This window comes from Ictidomys tridecemlineatus, unplaced genomic scaffold (assembly GCF_052094955.1).
Source record: "Ictidomys tridecemlineatus isolate mIctTri1 unplaced genomic scaffold, mIctTri1.hap1 Scaffold_54, whole genome shotgun sequence".
Lineage (NCBI taxonomy): Eukaryota > Metazoa > Chordata > Mammalia > Rodentia > Sciuridae > Ictidomys > Ictidomys tridecemlineatus.
In genome coordinates this window covers 844487-862980 of record NW_027523576.1, presented here as the reverse complement: position 1 = coordinate 862980, position 18494 = coordinate 844487, and the positions used below count along the sequence as shown (strand labels likewise).

Here is an 18494-nt window from a genome sequence, read left to right as displayed (position 1 = left end):
GATAAGGGAGCAAGTTAAGAGAGAAATCTACTCCGGGAAATTGGAAAATGCTACATGTTTTATTTTTTCTTAAGAAGGTTCACATATTGACATATTACTGCTCGGAGAAATCCCAGAGCAAAGAAATCATTTGTTTCTATTTAATCCAGAATTTGACAAACTCGGTTAACTATGGAATTTTTTTTTCAAATAATAGTTCAATGAAACCCACTTTTGGATATGCTACAAATTTGGGACACACTGCAGACTGAGGTGGTTAGAGAGGCTTGGCATATGGTGATTAATTCTTTCTCCTGTCACTGGGTTTTTTTTTTTGCCAATTTAATTTCAAAATTCAGGGCCAATTTTTCAAGATGAAGTAGGCAGCTGCTACCTTGCTTGAATATAAGGAAGAGTAAAAAAATATATATATACATATATATATATATATATATATATATATATCAATCCCAGAACATGGGAAAATAATGATAATTGGAAGCACAGAGTAATAATATCAATATTAGCCAACTCATTCATAGTACCCACTGCATGTCATTATTATTCCAAGTACTTTATGTACGTTAACCACTTTAGTTGTCATGGCAACTCTGGGCGGTACATATTTAATTGTCCCCCTTGATACATGTGGAAACTGAGGCACAGAGTCGCTTGTCCAAAATCATAACAGCTAATAACTTGACTAAGCCAGGATTCGAACCCATAGAGGCAAACTTTCTATTTGCTCTTTCCCTCTGAAGTTTTGATCATTTTAGTCTATGAAATAAATCAACCAAACATTACAGGAAAAACAACAGAGTTTCTTCTTTGTCTAAGCATAGAAGACCCATGTCCAGTATTAAGACTCAGCAATGGGAAAAATAACTGAATCTTAAAAGAGTTTTAACAATGGGAGAAAGGTTTGGTCCTCTCTAGGCAAAAGGGAGTCCACACCTGTGGATTTCATTTCTTGATTTCACAAGACTCAGAGGAAGATGATGGTGCCACTTCACCTGTTTCTTTGCTGTTTCTGATAGTTTGGGCACCTGGGGAGCCATGTCACCAACATGGTGGGGCAGGGAGAATAAGATAAAAAGCATTTATTGGCAGCTTAATCTCTGTCAGCTGCCATTCTGTGTACTTTTTAGACACTATTTTGTTTACTCAGTGCCTTGAGCCAGGTATATGTAACTGTCTCCACTTTACAAATGGCAGGTAAGGAGGATGAGGAAAAGAAGGCACAGAGATTGTCTTGTTCAAGGTTATATAGCTATTAAGTACTGGGGTTTGGATTCAAATCCAGGTGATACCTCAGAGCCCATCATCCAACACTAAAGATGGAGTAAGATGCTCTCAATCTGGCCTCACTGTGCATGTCAATCATCTACAATGGACAAATGTGACAGAGGTGACTCTTCTGACAAGATAGTTATCAAGACACCTCCCCTTCTCCAACAGCAGATACAGTGAACAAGGGCTTCAATTGTAAGAATTACAGATCCAGGATTTTTTCTTCCATTTTTTTTCTGCTGTTGTTCCTTTAAAACACTGATTAGAAGAAAAACCAAGGCGCGCACACACACACACACACACACACAAAATACATTTTATAGTGCTTCTTTAAAAAAAAACATTTTAGATGAGGTGAACCTTCTAGTTGAAACGCAGCCTGTCAAGGTCATTGTTAAAGAATACAGACAACTGTTAGATAAATCAGAAGAATGAAGCCCAGCAATCACTCAAATCAAGTGGCATTTATCTTGTGCAATAGCTCTCTAACATTTTTATTTCATTGGCTTGAGCTTTCCAACAGAACCCTAAAGTGATTATATAGAACACTAGGGCTTTTTAATAGCTTCTAACTTAGCAAGCCACGGTAATTTAAAAGAGAGCGGATGAACTGTAAGGAGCAGAGAGATTTCTGTTGAAGAATACAAATGGGTTCTCTGCTACATCGCTTCTGCCTGTTTCTGGGCAAAAGCAAAAAAAAAAAAAAAATGCACACAGAAATGGGATGGAACTTTCCAGCTGGTGTTTTTAGCATTGTCAGAAGGGGATGTGTTTGTGAAAATGACTGATAATTAGGTGTGAAAGCCGTTAAGGGAGAAAAATGGAGAAAAAATGCAGAATCTTTTATATCAAAGGCTGAAATGAACCCTATTGGTGGGTTTGTGAATTGATACTGTTTTGGAGAGGAGTTTAGCAACATGCTGATACTTTGACTCACCAATTCCATCTCTAGGGATCTATCTTATGGTAATATTTACACAAGAACAAATAAGAACATATAAACAGGTGTTCATTGTAGCGTTGTTTGCATGTGCAAAAATCAGAATAGGACTCAATGGTAGAGCACTTTGTCTAGCATGCATGGAGCTCTTGGTTCAATCCTTAGCCCCATCAGAAGGAGGAGAGCTAGAAATAATCTATATCCATCAACACGAAAACATTTAAACAATATGCATATTTTAGAATGGCTTCCTGCTAACAAATGGAGTGAGATAGATCTACATGACTGACCCAGAGAAATGCCCCGGAGATATTGTATTGGGTGGGAAAATTTTTCAAAATAGTGAAAGCACAGTTTTGAGATGAAGCTGGATTCCACATACCAGGACCGAGGGAGGGTAATGGTAGGAGTTAATGAAGAACAGGGACAGGTTTTTTTTTCTTTTTTTTTAAACTAGTGATTAAACTCAGCAACATTTATCCTGTGAGCCAAGTCTCCATCCCTTTATGAATTTTGTTTTGACACAGGGTCTCAGTAAGTTACTCAGGGCCTTGTTAAATTGTCAAAACTGACTTTGAACTCACAATCCTCCTGCTTCAGCCTCCTAAGTCATTAGAATTATAGGTATGTACCCCTGAGCCCAACAGGTATAGAACCCTTACACCCAAAACAGGACCCAACAGCAGGTTTTCTCTTCCTGAATATGCTGGTTCACTGCTATTGGTTCAAAGTTATGCTAATTAGGCCTTGGAAATGTGCTAATGCTATTGGTCTATTCTTTCTTTATTTGTTGTAGTTGGACACAATACCTTTATTTTATTTATTTTTGTGTGGTGCTGAGGATCAAACCCAGCGCCTCCCACATGCAAGACAAGCGCTCTACCACTGAGCCACAACCCCAGCCCCTATTGTTCAATTCTTGAGTCCCAACTTTCAAGTCTGCCCTACTTTAATTTCTTTGTGGCAAGAAGCTAGAGATTGAAGTTGCAGGCGAGGAACACACCTCTGTAACTGCTGCAGGATGACGGGTCAGCATGCCTTGGCTTGCCATCAGGGCTGGTTTGCAGCACCTTAGATCCAGGGCACCTCTATGGCAGGACCCACCCCAGCCCCAGGCCACTATTCCACTGCTCCAACCCTAGATTTACAACCTTTGAACAGACACCAACACACTGTCTACATAACACCTGGTGTGCTGGTCTAGGGTTTTATAAACCCTTTGGTTCACTGCTATTGGTCCAAACTTATGCTAATTGGGGCTTGGAGATGTACTAACACTATTGGTCAGTTCTTGAGTTCCAACTTTCATTTTCTTGTGGCAGGAGGGAGGAGAGCGCTTCTGCAGCAGCAGGCATCTCCCATGGGCAGGCTGGGATTCTGCAGGGTGACCGGTCAGTGTGCCTTGGCTCGCTGCACCAGAATGGCAGGCTCCACAAGGCCCTGGGCTTCAACCCACTGGTGCCATTACCCCACGTTCCTTCCCTTTTGGGTTCCAGGACCACTTCTCAGCAGAGACCAGTAGACCCGCCATCCAAGCCTGGCAGTCAGGGAGACCTGTCAATAGTATTGAAGTGGCACCTCCTTTCTGCACAGAAAGTCTTAACTGGGCCTCTCCAGAAATCTTCACCATGGCTGATTTTTAGGACTGTCAGCAAAAGAGTCTCTGCAAAAGAGTTCAATGTAGATTAGCTTCCTATTTTCGTATCACCCTGTTTTACTTGGCCACTGGCCGGGAAGATTCCAGCACTCCAGATGCTGGACACCCTCTTACTAGTTTTTCACAAACATATCCAGTATAATAGTTTGTAGAAATGTACAAACTAGGCTTCTGGCCTTGAGCTAAGCTTCACAGAGATGTCTACGTTTTTTAAAGATAAGTTACCAACTGGGCTCCATGGTAACAGCTGGCAGGGGAGGAAAGAGAGGGGAGAAGAAGCTCTCCCCTTCCCAGGTGTTGTCCTTGAAGGGTTAACCTGCCCAGAACAGTGAAAGAAAAAGTTGCTTTTATGTGAACTTCTGCAGACTATGAACTTCTGAACCACTCCCCTTATATGCTGAGTATAAAACTCTGAAACTACCTGAACTCGGGGTTCAGGGAATTGATTACACCAAAAGCTGCGCCCTCTGAACTGTTTCCTGCTATCTTTGGTGCCTTGCCTCGTTTGTCCCTACAACAGTATCTTATCATGATTCCATTTAAACATCTTTTTAATGTTAATATATTCATATAACATATCTGAAAAAAATACATACCAAACATGACTAGTGCCTACCTCTGAGGGATAATGCACACATTTTGTAAAGTTTACATTTTCATGAGCATGGATTCACTTCTGCAAACAGGAAAGAGCTGAACTATTTTCTCAAGGGAAGAAGGAAGACTTAAAAAAGAAATGCCTGGTCCTGTGGTTAATGCAGTGTTCCGATGAAGGGGTTCAGTGCAATCCCACTGTGAGTGTAACCATCTGGGCAAGAGTGATATCTAGTAGGAACCAACCAAAATCTCTGTGCTCGAACAGCGAGATGGAAACGCACCACGTCTCCCTTCTGCCTCCCTTATTAATCTCTAGGCTATGCCTTTGGCCACCGCTCCTGCTTCTGAAATATGTTTATTTTCTTCTCTTGCACCATGAACATTTCAGAAGGGATTTAAACCCAGTGGGAAAGACCTGGACGCGGATGAGGCAGTCCTGGGTTAAAAACACAGATTTCTCATTCTACTCACTCTGACTGCATAATCTGCTCTTCCCTTCAGGGTCTTGATTTCCAAAGGTAAAAAATGATGCACATTCTTAGGGAACTTGCCTCAGAGTCTTTGGAATGGGGGAAAAAAAGGCGGGGGGGGGTGTAAAGTATAGACAGTGCTTAGGCACAGTAAGTTTTTAATGATGCCTATTATTTGTTACTTTGGATGCTGGGGATTGAATAGAGGCCCCCCCACACACACACACACCCACACTAAGTATGTGCCCTATCACTAAGCCACACACCCGGGCCATTATTATTAGTCCTATTAAAACCAGAGCTTTGAGGTAAAGCTGATTCCCTGCTTCCGCTAATAAGTAAGGCAGAAGGTTTTCTGCTTCTGCTGACCAATAACATCTGCATGACATGCTGGTGTCTGCAGCCTGGGAATTTCACAGTTCTTCCTCAGGATGAGTAGACATCACAGTAGGTTTTGCCCCAAAACCAGGAATGAACACCTTACAGTGGCAGCGAAGGAGATGACTCTACAGCACATATTCTGGTCTAGGGGTTCGTATGCCACTTGGTTCACCATGACTGGTCCAAATTTATGCCAGATAGAGACGGGAATGTGGTAGCACTGACGGTCAATTCTTGAGTCTCAACTTTCATTCAAATCTACCCCACTTTCAATTTCTCATGGTAGGAAGCAAGAAATTGAGATTGTAGGTGAAGAAGGCACTAGAAGGAATACACTTCTACAGCAGGTATCCCCAGTGAGCAGACCAGGCTGCTATAGGGTAACAGATCAGGACATTTTGGCTTGCTTCAGTACAAATTAGCTACACCCCAGACACTGTGGAGGGCTCCACACAGCCTGGGGCTTCAATCCTCTAGGACTGCTGCCCTGCATCTCTGGTATAGCTTCTCGGCAGAGACCAGCAGACCTGCACAGAATGGAGGATCCTGGTCTAGGGATCCATATAGCACTTGGTTCACTACTATTGGTCCAATCTTATGCTAATGAGGCAGAAATGTACTAATGCTATTGGTCAATGCTTGAGTCCTAGTTTTAGTTCAAGTCTACCCCACTTTCATTTCCTCCTGGCAGGAAGCAGTAGGTTGGAGTTATAGATTAGGGCTGTAGGGGCTCCAGTGAACTCTGGCTGGTGTCAGTGCCGGTTCCCTGCACCTCTGACCCACCGCAGCTGTATGGTGGGCTCCACGGGACCCTGGGCATCAACCCACTGATGTAACAAACATCACTGGTGCCTACCTCTGAGGGAATAATACACGCATTTTATAATGTTTACTCCTTTTTTGAGCATGGATTCACTTCTGCACACAGGAAAGAGTTGAGCTATTTTCTCAAGGAAAGAAAGAAGATTAAAAAGAAACGCCTGGTCCTGTGGTTAATGCAGTGTTTCAATGAAGGGGTTCAGTGCAATCCCACTGTGAGTGTGGCAATCTGGGGCTAGGGTGATATCTAGTAGGAACCAACCAAAATCTCTGTGCTTCCACAGAGAGAATGAAATGCACCACGTCTCCCTTCTGCCTCCCTTATTATCATCTCTAGGCTGTGCCTTTGGCCACCGCTCCTGCTTCTGAAATATATCCATTTTCTTCTCTTGCACCATGAGCATTTCAGAAGGGATTTAAACCCAGTGGGAAAGACCTGGACGTGGATAAGGCAGTCCTGGGTTCAACCCCAGATTTCTCATTCAGCTCCCTCTGACTGGATAATCTGCTCTTCCCTTCAGGGTCTTGATTTCCAGAGGTAAAAAAATGATGATCATCTTACAGAACTTGCCTCAGAGTCTTTGGAATGGGGAAAAAATGGGGGTAGAGGATAGAGAGTGCTTAGGCACAGTAAGTTTTTAGTGATGCCTATTATTTGTTACTTTGGGTGCTGGGTATTGAATGGAGGGTCCCACACATGCTAAGCAGGCCACACACCCCACCCCAGAGCCTATCATTAAGCCAGTTAAAACAAGAGTTTCCAGGAAAAGCTCAACTCCCTGCTGTCCCTGCTCCTACTAGCAGGCAGTTTTTGTGTCTCTGGTGACAGATACAGATTGCATGAGGTGCAGACCTCTGAAGCCAAGAACTGTGGGACTTCTAACTGAGGGTGAATAAGTGTAATATCAGAATTTGTTAAAACTCAGAGACAGACACCTTACTAAACCCCAAATAGGAGAACTCTATAGCAAGTCTTCCAAAACGGAGGGGTTTGGTCTAGGAGTTTACAAACCAATCGGTTCACCGCTATTGGTCCAAACTTATGCTAATTAGGGCTTGGAGATGTGCTAATGCTATTGGTCAGTTCTTGAGTCCCAAGCCTGTCCCACTTTCATTTTCTGGTGGCACCTCAGGAAGCAGGAGGCTGAGGTCTTGGTATGGGACTGCAGCACTGTGTGAAACAGGCTTCTGTATCCATACTGTGCCCAGACCTGGTGGCAGAGAAGGGCAGGTCGGTGGCTTTGTCCTGCCTGTGCTTTGGGCTCCCTGTGGTAGCAGGCCGGCTTGGCACTTGCCATTCATGAGGCCACTCCACTGCTCCGTGGCTCCTTTTCAGCAAGGACCAGTAGGTTAGCTGTCCCACTGAAGCTGAGAAGCCATGTCACAATCGATTTTTTTTTCTTTTTTTTTTGGCGGTCTTGGGAATTGAACTTCCACTGAGTTACATAACCCAGCCCTTTTCATATTTTGTCTTGAGGCAGAACCTCACTAAATTGGCCAGGTTGACCTCAAACTTGTGATCCTCCTGCTTCAGCCTCCCACACTGCTGGGATGACAAGCATGAGCCACCGTGCCTTTCTTTGTGGAACCTCTCCTGTTTTCTGTGTGATAAACTGCTACCCATCCTTCAAGACCTGGCAACAGTGCTTCTTCCTGTGGTCTCTCCCCTGCACACCCAGAACTGATTAATGTTCCCTTTTTCGAAGGATATTACTAGAAGGCTGGGTGCCCAGGTTCATGACTACACGTTATATTCTGATTTCCTTGTATCTCCTCCATACACCTCTAGTTCCTGCATGGCTATAACCCTGATCTATTCATCTCAAATTTCTCAGCACTTAACCACAATTAATTTTTCCTATTGAATTATCTCACTTTTCTCTGCTTATACCACCCAGGAGTCACCATTTCATTCATGGTGGCCTTAGGGTAACAGTTTTTTCTGGGCCTCTTTTCTGCCTACACCAATCTAAGCTAAAGGCTCACTCCAACAGGTTGGTATTCAAAACCCCTGAAGGAAAGGAGAGAGAATTGTGAAAAGAACCACTAGGTGGAGCCAGACCTGAGTTTTAGCTCTGGTTTTGCTACAGAATGATGTGACATGGCATGTACCTTTAACATTATCTGTTAAATAGAAGCAATTACCTCCTTCCACAGGGTACTAGAGGGGGGGATAAATGAGAAATTCATGTGAAAATATGCCCACGTTACCTAAATGTTAGATATTACAACTTTCTTTTTTCCTTCTTTCCTCTTTTTGAAATGGGGTCCTTATTGCCTAGGCTGGCCTCAAAATCTCTGGGCTCAATCAATCCTCCTGCTTCAGCCCTCTAAGTAGCTGGGTCTACAGGTGTGCACCACCATGCTTGACCCATTGTTGAGATGCAGAATATATAGGAGCAGAATGAGTAGCTATAAAGTGTCTGTCCTGGGTATCAAGCTGCATCCTGAAACTCCAGGTGATCTTGAGCAAATGTCTGTGGTTGTAAATGAAGAAGAGACCTCTAAGATCTTTTCTACCCTCAGGTTCTGTTTGATCCAGAAACCACATCTCACCTGATGTGAGACCAATCCCCAAGGCAAAGGGGCAGAGAGTCTTCTCTGCCCTTAAAATTAAACTCAAATATCAGAGGACATGTGTGCAGTCCTTTTCTATTTGTGGAGCACTTTCGTATCCTTCATTGGATTTGAAAAGGGTTTTATTAGGAAGAAACCATAGCCAAATATTAACAGCTTTTAATCTCCAGATGGTGGAATTTGGCATAATTTAAAATTTACTTGTGTTTTAAACCTTCAAAATCTCCTTCAAGCTGGGCGCAGTGGCACACGCTTGTAATCCTAGCTACTCAAGAGGCTTGGGTATAAGGATCACAAATTCAAGGATAGCCTTAGCAACCTAGTGAGACCCTGTCTCAAAAATAAAAAGAGCTGGGGATGTAACTCAGTGACAAAATGCCCCTGGGTTCAATCCCTAATGCCCACCTCCCCCCCAAAAAAATCCTTCAATTTAAAATCATAAAGAAATGATGGTTGCACCACATTGTTAAAGAACAAATAGCACTGAACTGTGTGTGTACTTTAGAATAGTTAATTCTATATATGAGGCTTTGCTTCATTAGGAAAAAAACCTTCAACACACACAATTTTATAGTCATTTCTTAAAACTGTGGCTTTGAGGAGAGAGTTACAGAAGATTCCTTAGACACAAGAGCAGTTTATGTAAGCTGACATGAACCTGCACCTCCCACCCATCCCCCAGACCCGCTTAAAGTTGCAGCCTCAAGCCAGGCCTGCAGAGCGCTCCTCCGACCACCAGGGGACTCTGCAGAGCTCCCGCGTCCTCACACACCGGCGCGCGCCGTCTCTTGCGCCTTTGAAGCGCGTGTGCGTGAGAGGCGGGGCCCGGAGAGGAAGCTGCGCCTGCGAGACCGCCGCCCACCTGAGCCTCACAGGGCGCTCCTCTCACCTTCGGTTCTGACAGACCGACCGCTCCAACTGCGTGCGAGTATTTGAAGTCCCACCTCTCCACTCAGTCGTCATACGTTTGAGCGGGTGTCCCCACTTCCATTTCCTCACCCTTAACCACTTATCCCTGCTACTGTGTTCCTTCGCCCTGCTCCGCCAAGGATCCTCGGTTTTCTGTCAGCCTCTGACCCATGGTGCTGCAGGCGCTGCAGGCGCTGCACAGCTCGGGGGTGGCCTTCCGCAAGATCCTGTCTCACTTCCCCGAGGAGCTGAGCCTGGCTTTCGCCTATGGCTCCGGGGTGTACCGCCAGGCGGGTCCCAATTCAGACCAGAAGGTGAGCCCGGCCCCAGAGACCAGACCTTCCCCATGTGGCTTCCCCGCGGTCCACCCCATTGCCAGGATTCTGCTTGTTCTCCCTTCGGACCCCTAGGGTGGCCTGCTGCGTACTCCAGGCGTCAATTAGGAGGATGCAAATCGTTCAGAAGTGTTCTTAGTATAACGAGAACGTGAGCTGAGTTTTGAAGGATAATTTAGGAATCCACTTGGGAGCTGCAGTTAGGTGAAGGGAAAAACTGTTGCCTAGGCACGGTGAAAGAAAGAAAAACAGTTGCTAAATTCGAATTCAGTTTTCAACCTGGATACTACGTTGGAATTTTCTAGGGAGCTTAAAAAAAAAAAAAAGAATTGCTGGGTTCTACCTGAGATTCCTGATTTAACTCGTCTAGAATGATGCTGGGCTTCAGGAATTTGAAAAACGTCGCTCAATTCTCATGCGCAGCCACGTTTGAGCTCCTCCTATCTGCTGCTGTGGGAGAAAATACAAAATAATCCTCTGATTTCAAGGAAATCGATGAATTGTCTGTAGGGCCAGGGCAGGTACCGTGAAGGTAACTAAGGACAACAGTTAGTGGCTAGCCGGTGTATGCACTTCATGCTCAGCATATTTAACAAGTGTCTAGTGGGGATTAAACATTGTTACTCTTCAGAGTTGGCTGAGCACAACAGCAATATAATTTTCATTGTGATTTACAGAATTCAGTGTGAAAATTGCAATAGGGACTTAGATACTTGGCTGTAATTTGCCTTTTGGTTAAAGTTTGCCTATTCACTTCCTGGTGAGGCTATCTACAGCCTGGATTTCCTATCTATGCTGTTACAATGTTGTTCTTTAAATTGGCAGCATATGAAGTTGTGTGAGAAATTATAGTATGATCTAATTACTTTTCTAATATACATTTACATAATTATAGATATTTAAGAATGTTTACCCATGTCTTCTCACATCTTAAGTATCACCAGTGGTTTGTGGATCACAGTGAGGGAAACCCAGAGCATCCTTTAGTCTCCTGTAGACTCTTCATCATTTTTCAGTGAAGGTTTTCCTTTGAGTAGAACTGGATTTCCCTCCAAAAAAAAAAAAAAAAGATTCTTTCCTTACCCTCACTCTCATCCCCTACATTCAAGTTAACAAACCTTGTATATTCTAATACTAAATCTCCTCCAAACCAGTCTCTACCCCAAGTGCCTCGCCTCAAACCTTTTTGTTTCTCCCCTGGAATTTTTTAGTGGTTACCTATCAGATTTCCCTCATCCTTTATCTCCACTCTCAAGTTAGTTCTTCTGCAGGAAAGTTTTCTAGCATGGCAAACAGCCTCTCTGGTCCTATCTCCCACAACATAAGTATGTTTTGTTCCAGTAGCACCAAACTGCAGGTCCAGAACATGCCTGACTGTCTCCTACCCATAGAAGTAGTTTCCTGTACATGGCTCTGTGCCTTCCTCATGTTTCCCCAAGTACTTTTACCAGCCCTGTTTCCCTTGAATGCCTTTTTCAAGACTCCTACTTAATTTCCCTAGAAGCATTCCTACTTCTTGTTCTCTTGGATCTTTTTTTTTTTTTTTTTTTTTGTACCATGGATTGAACCCAAGGATACTTAACCATCAAGCCACATCCTCAGCCCTTTTTATTTTTTATCTTGAGACAGGGTCTCAGTAGGTTGCTTATAACCTCATTAAGTTCCTGAAACTGGCTTTGAACCTGCAATCCTCCTGCCTCAGCCTCCTAAGCCACTGGGGATCTGTCCCCACTCTTAAGTGATATTAGTACATTGTGCATTCCTCTATCAAGTCAAGTTGTATACTCCCTCCAGTAGACTGAGCTCTTCTACCCTAGGACCCATCAGAACTCATAGGTACTTTATTAGTAGTTGTGAATGACTTATTTCCTTTTACATACTACTTAGTAGAGTTTGTCCAAGTGATCTTTGATCTGGAAGAAAAGTGGAACACATTTAACTGCAGTTAGGTAATGAGCACAATTATTCAGCACACAGAATTTATTACCATGCTACTTAGGTCTGTGGCTAATTAGCCTTGTGTACCAAGGCACAGTGCTTATCCTGGACATTGGTTTCCTTTCCTATAAAATTGGAATAATTGCATACCTACTTTGTAGAATTATTGTGAAGATAAAGTAAGTTGCTGTATGTATTATATATAAAGTGCTGACATAGTACACATTAAATTAGTATTTGTATTAAAACAAAGCTCACATTGCTTTCAGAGATTGGAGACCCTAGATCTTCTGCTAATCATAATAGCACAATATTTGGGAGGGTTCCACTCTATCTAGCCACTTTTCCAGGAATTAATGAACTCATTCTCTTTTCTTTACAGAATGCAATGCTGGATTTTGTGTTCACAGTAGATGACCCTATTGCATGGCATTCAGAAAACCTGAAAAAGAATTGGAGCCACTACTCATTTCTAAAAGTTTTAGGGCCCAAGATGATCACATCTGTCCAGGATAACTATGGCGCTGGAGTTTACTACAATCCATTGATTATGTGTGATGGTAGGGTAAGTGACGTTCGTTGGGCCTTTGTCTTAACTTGGCTAATTATTAACCTTTGTTAAAAGAGCACCAGTGAAATATGTATGTTTGTGCAGGTGGGAAAGGGTCACACTCCTGCTGGATGTTCTGAACCCAGGGACAGAGCAGGCACTGGAGTCCTCAACTCCCCTTCATTGTGATTGCAATGTGAGAAGGTGATTGAATGTTACTTGTTTTTTTTTTTTTTTTTTTTTTTGCCAAGTGGTTCCCAAGTTTTAATCTATTGTACACACAGATTGCAGGGATCCACCCCCAGAGTTTCTGATTCAGTAGGTCTAGCTGGAGCTGGAGAATTTGCTTTTCTAACAAGCTTCCAAATGACACTGAAACCAAAGGTCTAGGAACCATACTTTGAGAACCCTAGTTTGGTCAGTGTGAGGAATAGGCAGCCCTATTCAAGATCAGGGTGGAGATCAGTCTTATCTCTTCTAGATAACAGACACCCCCAGGAAGAAATTGGAAGTGAAGCGGGCATTAAGGGAGGCTGGTAGTCTGTGAGGCCAAGTAATAGACAGGAACCTCTTGGTGTTAACACCTGAATGGGATTCAAGAGTGGGGTGTTAGAGAGCAAAGGTCCCCAAAGAGGGATTGTCTGACATCAGAGACTCTTGCCTATCTTTTAGAGGAGAAACAGCCCAGAGGTTTGGGTTGTAGCTTAGTGGTAGAGTGCTTGCCTAGCATGTATGAGTTCCTGAGTTTGATCTATAGCACTAGCACTACCAAAAAAAAAAAAAAGCAAACGAGATGAAAAGCAAACCAGATGAAGCATGTCAGTATCTTAAGAGGACTGTCAAGAGCTAAGTGGATCCCCAAAATGTGAAGACCAGTGGGGATCTAACTCAGTTGCCTCCTGGAGATTAGTTGGGTTAAGAATGAGGTATGGGCTTCAGTTGCTAGATTGACACTCCTGCTGATTTTTGGAGCATACTTATAGGCATATGAATAATGTGGGGATCTTTTAAAGTACAGATTCTGATTGAGTAGTCTGGTATGGAACCTGAGATGCTGCATATTTTACAAGCTGTCTGGTAATGCTCATGTAACTGCTCAAAGGAGCATGCGTTAAAGGGCAGGAGACTGGAATACTGACTTGAGAAGGATCTGAACTTGGCTGAGGAATGTGCTGTGATTGACTGGTGATGTCTGTAAATCCTTAAGGCCGTCTATTTGCTTTTCTGGTTGAGGTCCTATCCTGCTTCCCTTGCATTTTTTTTCCTTTTATATGGTACTAAGGTATGAACCCAGGGGCACTCTACCACTGAGCAACTTCCTCACCCCTTTTTAAATTATATTTTGAAACAGCTTCTTGCTGAGTTGCTCAAACTGGCCTCATCCTTATAATCCTCCTGCCTGAGCCTCTGAGTAGCTGGGGTTCCAGCTATGCACCACTACACCTAGTTGCACCTGCATTTTGCAGATGAGGAAATGAAGGTTTAGAGAGAACACCTTCTGTAAGGTCAGGCCCCTAGTTAGTGACAGGCTCCTTGATTTCTAGGCTTGTGCTGTTTCTACTGTCCCCCCTCCTGCCCCCCAGCTATTACTTGCCTGTAGCAAGAATGGTTTCTGCAGTCCTGTGGCCTAGTGGAGGGAAAAGCCCAACCTGCCACTTCCACTTATTCATGCAAAACACATAACTGTGTTCTTTATCCATAATTAATGTTATGCTGAGCCTATCTCTAATTAGTAACTTTCAAACAGTATTACATGCTCCAGTAACTAAAGGTTTAGGCAAAATTGTATACCAAGGGGACTGTACATTTTAATTGAAATTCTTTAGATACTTTTTACATATGTGCAGCCTGAGAAGGCTATTTGGATACCAAAGTTGAGTAAAGTGGATCTGAAGGTATTTATTAACACAAATAGGACTTTGTAACCTGGGAAATCTACATTCAGGGTTTATACAAATTATTATGGAAATTGACTTGACCATAATTCCATGTGTTTAGCATTGATAAAGAGGTTTTATTTGGGGATGTTGCTTTGTAACTATAAGCCTTTCAAAGTCAACAGCAATAGAGGAATTGACTATGTAAAGGATATCAGTTAAAACTTTTAATTAAAGAAACTTTCTGTTACTTTGCAATGAAAAGAACATTGGGAACTAAAATTCTAGGATCTAGTTTGTTTATTTGTTTGTTTTTGTGGTACTAGAGATGAAACCTAGGGCCACATACATGCTAGTTAAGCACTGCTGAGTATATTCCCAGCCTTGTTTTGTTTTGGAAAGTGACAGGGTCTCTCGGAATTGTTTGGGCTGGTCCCATACTACAGGCTCAAGCCATCCTCCTGCCTCAGCCTCCCAAATATCTGGGTCTATAGGTGCATACTATGCCTGGCTCTAGACCTAGTTTTAACTCTATTAGTACTGTTGCCATTTGGAGTATTTAATTTATTCTTTCTGGGCCTCAGCTTTTTATTTCTCAGATGGAGAACATGAACTAAAACAATATTTCTCAAACATTTGGAAAGGTCTAGTTTTTTTTTTATTTGTTTTGGTTTTTTTGCAGAATGGTGTCTAAGAGCCATTCTGCCTTTAACATCACATGGACCTAAGTTTGTGATCACCTCACCTCCTGTACTTTGAACTGTATCTTGAACCATATCTGAGTTCCAAATCTGTTTTAGACATTAAACCTCTCAAAGAGTTTTGGTGGAGATGTGGGTATTTCCATGGAAGGCATTTTGAGTGACTTTGGAAATCAAGGTCCTACTCTGGTCCAGAATTTGATGTGTTTCCTTATGTTTTGTACTTGCATAAGAAACAACCTGATATTTGGCTTTTTTTTTCACCCATTTCTTTCCTTTTTCAGCTTATCAAATATGGGGTTATTAGCACCAGTATTCTAATTGAAGATCTCCTCAACTGGAATAACTTATACATTGCTGGACGCCTCCAAAAACCGGTGAGTGTGTGTTTTTTTAGGCTGCCATAATTAGGGTGTCTCTGAACCTAACTTGACTTTTAATCCTTGTGATTGCAATGAGATGGAACTCTAGGAAATGGAAATGCCTATTAGATTCCTCCTCTTTCTACCTTTAATGAATTACCTTTATAATTCATTACCAATGTCCAGATATTATGTTGTGATATTGTGACATAATAAGAAATATATGGTTGGTTTTTGTCTTTGGCTTGTGGCACAGAGCTCCTAAAAGCCTTAGAATTCCTAAGTGTTAGGAATAACAAGTCCCTTTCAACCATACCTGAGTTCATCTAATGAGGGGACTCTTTTTTTTTTTCTTTCTGGCTTGAACCCAGGGCCTCATGCATGTGCATGCTAGGTAAGCACTAAACCACTAAGCCTCATCCACAGCCTTCCCAGGTGACCCTTGATGGGCCCTAGATAGCTTCAGGATAGGGGCTGGTTACCAGAGAAACCACCAATGTGCTTAATGGGCTGGAACTTTCATCCCTACCTCCCATTTTCCACCCACCTCTGGAAGGGGTGAGTGGCTGGAGATTGAGTTACTCTCAATGGCAGTGAATTAATCAATCATGCCTAGGTAGTGGGACCCCCATAAAACCCTCAGTAACAGAGTTCTGATGGTTTCCATGTTGATGAACAAACACATTGAGGTGCTGGGAGGATGGGGTCTTTAGAGTGGGCGCAGAGCTCAGTTCCCAGTCCCACCCAACGATACCTTGTCCTCCTCCTACTACTACTACTATTCCTCCTCCTCTTCCTCTTTCTTCTCCTTCTCCTCCTTCCTTCCTTCTCCTCCTCTTCTTCTTCTTCCCCCTCCTCCTTTTCTTCTTCATACTCCTTCCCCCTACTTATTCCTTCCTCATCTCTCCTCCCTCCTCCTCCTCCTCTTCCTCCTTCTCCTCCTTCATATGCTTGGTATCAAACCTAGGGTCTTGCACATGTTAAGTATTTTACCACTGAGCTACATCCCCAACCCCTGCATCACTCTATTTAGCTGATCCTGAGTTGGATACTTTAGAATAAGCTGGTAATAGTAAGTAAGCCTTCCTGAGTTCTGTGAGCCCTTCTAACAAATTATCAACCCAGAGGAAGGGATTGTGGAAATTTACAGCTACTTAGTTGTGTGGGATTGAGCCCCTAACTTAAGGATTCTCTATATAGCTCGAGATAGATAATATCAAAATTAAATTCTATTGTAGGACACACAACTGGTGTCCAAAAAGTTGGAGAATTTGTTGGTGTGACAGAAAAAGCCCCACACATTTGGTGTCAGATGCTGGGAGTAAAAGACAGATTGTCCCCCTCAGGTACAGGGTCAGTCCATTTGGGGAGTTGGCAGAGAAGGTGTCCAGTGCCTTAGTGGCACCTCTGTCTGTACTATGTACATCCTCATCTTCTCTTCTAGAAGCTCAGGGCACTACGTGTCCACCGTTGTCTCCTCGAAAAAGACAGGACAATGTCTGTCACACAGAAAGCAGTCAGTAACTATTGAGTGAATGAATGAGTCAGGCCGTCATTCCAGGGGAGAATGGTATTCTGGACCCTGTTTTATCCTCCTGAGGCCAGTGGTGATGTCCTGTCACTATATTCTTACCTCATTGGGGATGCTCCTGAAAGAGACTGTGGGGTTTTGGCTTCTCCATGGCTTTGATAGAAAGGAACAGGGACAAAGAAGTGGGAAGGAACTTGAACTTTTAACAAGTGTTTGCAACTATCATCTTTTTTCTTTTTTTCAAAAGTATGGCCTATTTTCTGAGAAAGCTTCTTTTTTAAGAACTACTTGAGCCAGGTGCAATGGCATACATCTAGAATTCCAGTAACTCAGGAGGTTGAGGCAGGAGGATCACAAGTTTAAGACCAGCTGCAGCACCTTAGCAAGAACCAATCTCAAAATAAAAAATAAAAAGGGCTGGGGATGTAGCTCAGTGTTAAAGTGCCCCTGGGTTCAATCCCCAGTATAGCAAAAGAAAGAACTGTGCTAACTAGTCACAGTTGTCAATCTCATACACCTCCCAAGGAAAATTTTCATTATACTGACCAGGGTCTTAGGCTCCAAAAATAGCAGATGGGTTGTTCTCAGGTATCTCCCATAACAGCAACCCCTACCTCCTTTTATAGTGAGCTATGGGGAAAAATAAGAGATTTCTACTGTCATAGTTCATTTGGTCTGTGTCAGAAAAATTTCTTTATTTGTGTATATGGGCTGTCAAGATGCTCTTGCTTTGAACCTGGGCTTAAAATTTAGTAGTGTAAATGGAATTTTATTCAGAAAGAATAAAACTCTTCCCAACAAAGAACAAATTCTGTCATTTGCAGGAAATTGGATGGAACCAGAGATCATAATTTTGAGTGAAATAAGTCAGACTCACAGTATCATATGTGAAAACTAGAGATATGTTTTCTTTCATATCTGAAAGATGGAGGGATGAAACTGGGAGGAAAAAAGAATTCAGTGAAAATAGAAGGGAGACCAACCACTAAGGTAGAGGAAGTAGAGAAGCGGAGGGGAATTGGGGAATGCTAGAAAGTGAAACTGACCAAATTACACTTTATTTATATATGTATATACCACAATGAAACCCCCACCCTTCTATATAAATAATATGCACCAATAAAAAACAGAAAAAATTGTATAATTCATTAAAATATGCAGAAATACTTGAGCATATTATACATGTATACACATGTATAAAAATTTATCAAGCCAAATCTTTCAAATATGTACACTTATAAATTTTCCTTCAGTAAAATCATTTTATAATTATGGTTATTATTATTATTATTATTTGGCAGTGCTGAGGATCAAGCCTAGGGTCTTGCACATACTAGGCAAGTGCCCTACCATTGAGCTATATTTCCCCACCCAAGTAAAACAGATTCTTTTAAAAAAATTTTTTTTTTTAGTTGTAGATGGACAGAATGCCTTTATTTTACTCTTTTTTTTTACCTTTTTTAAATTTTTATGTGGTGCTGAGGATCAAACCCAGTGCCTTACACATGCTAGGCAAGTGCTCTGCCACTGAGCTACAGCCCCAGCCCAAGAAACAGATTCTTATTAAACCTAAGGAAATAA

General features: G+C 42.4%; 1 pseudogene across 1 annotated transcript in view; it reads left to right on the top strand.

Moving 5' to 3' along the window:
• Nucleotides 1-9541: 9541 nt before the first annotated feature.
• Nucleotides 9542-18494, top strand: part of LOC144373964 (phosphatidate cytidylyltransferase, mitochondrial-like) — a 48622-nt pseudogene continuing 39669 nt past the window's right edge. Inside the window, exons 1-3 of the transcript XR_013433511.1 lie at nt 9542-9933; nt 12275-12457; nt 15305-15397. The product of XR_013433511.1 is annotated as a phosphatidate cytidylyltransferase, mitochondrial-like (transcript). The remainder of the gene's footprint in view (nt 9934-12274; nt 12458-15304; nt 15398-18494) is intronic.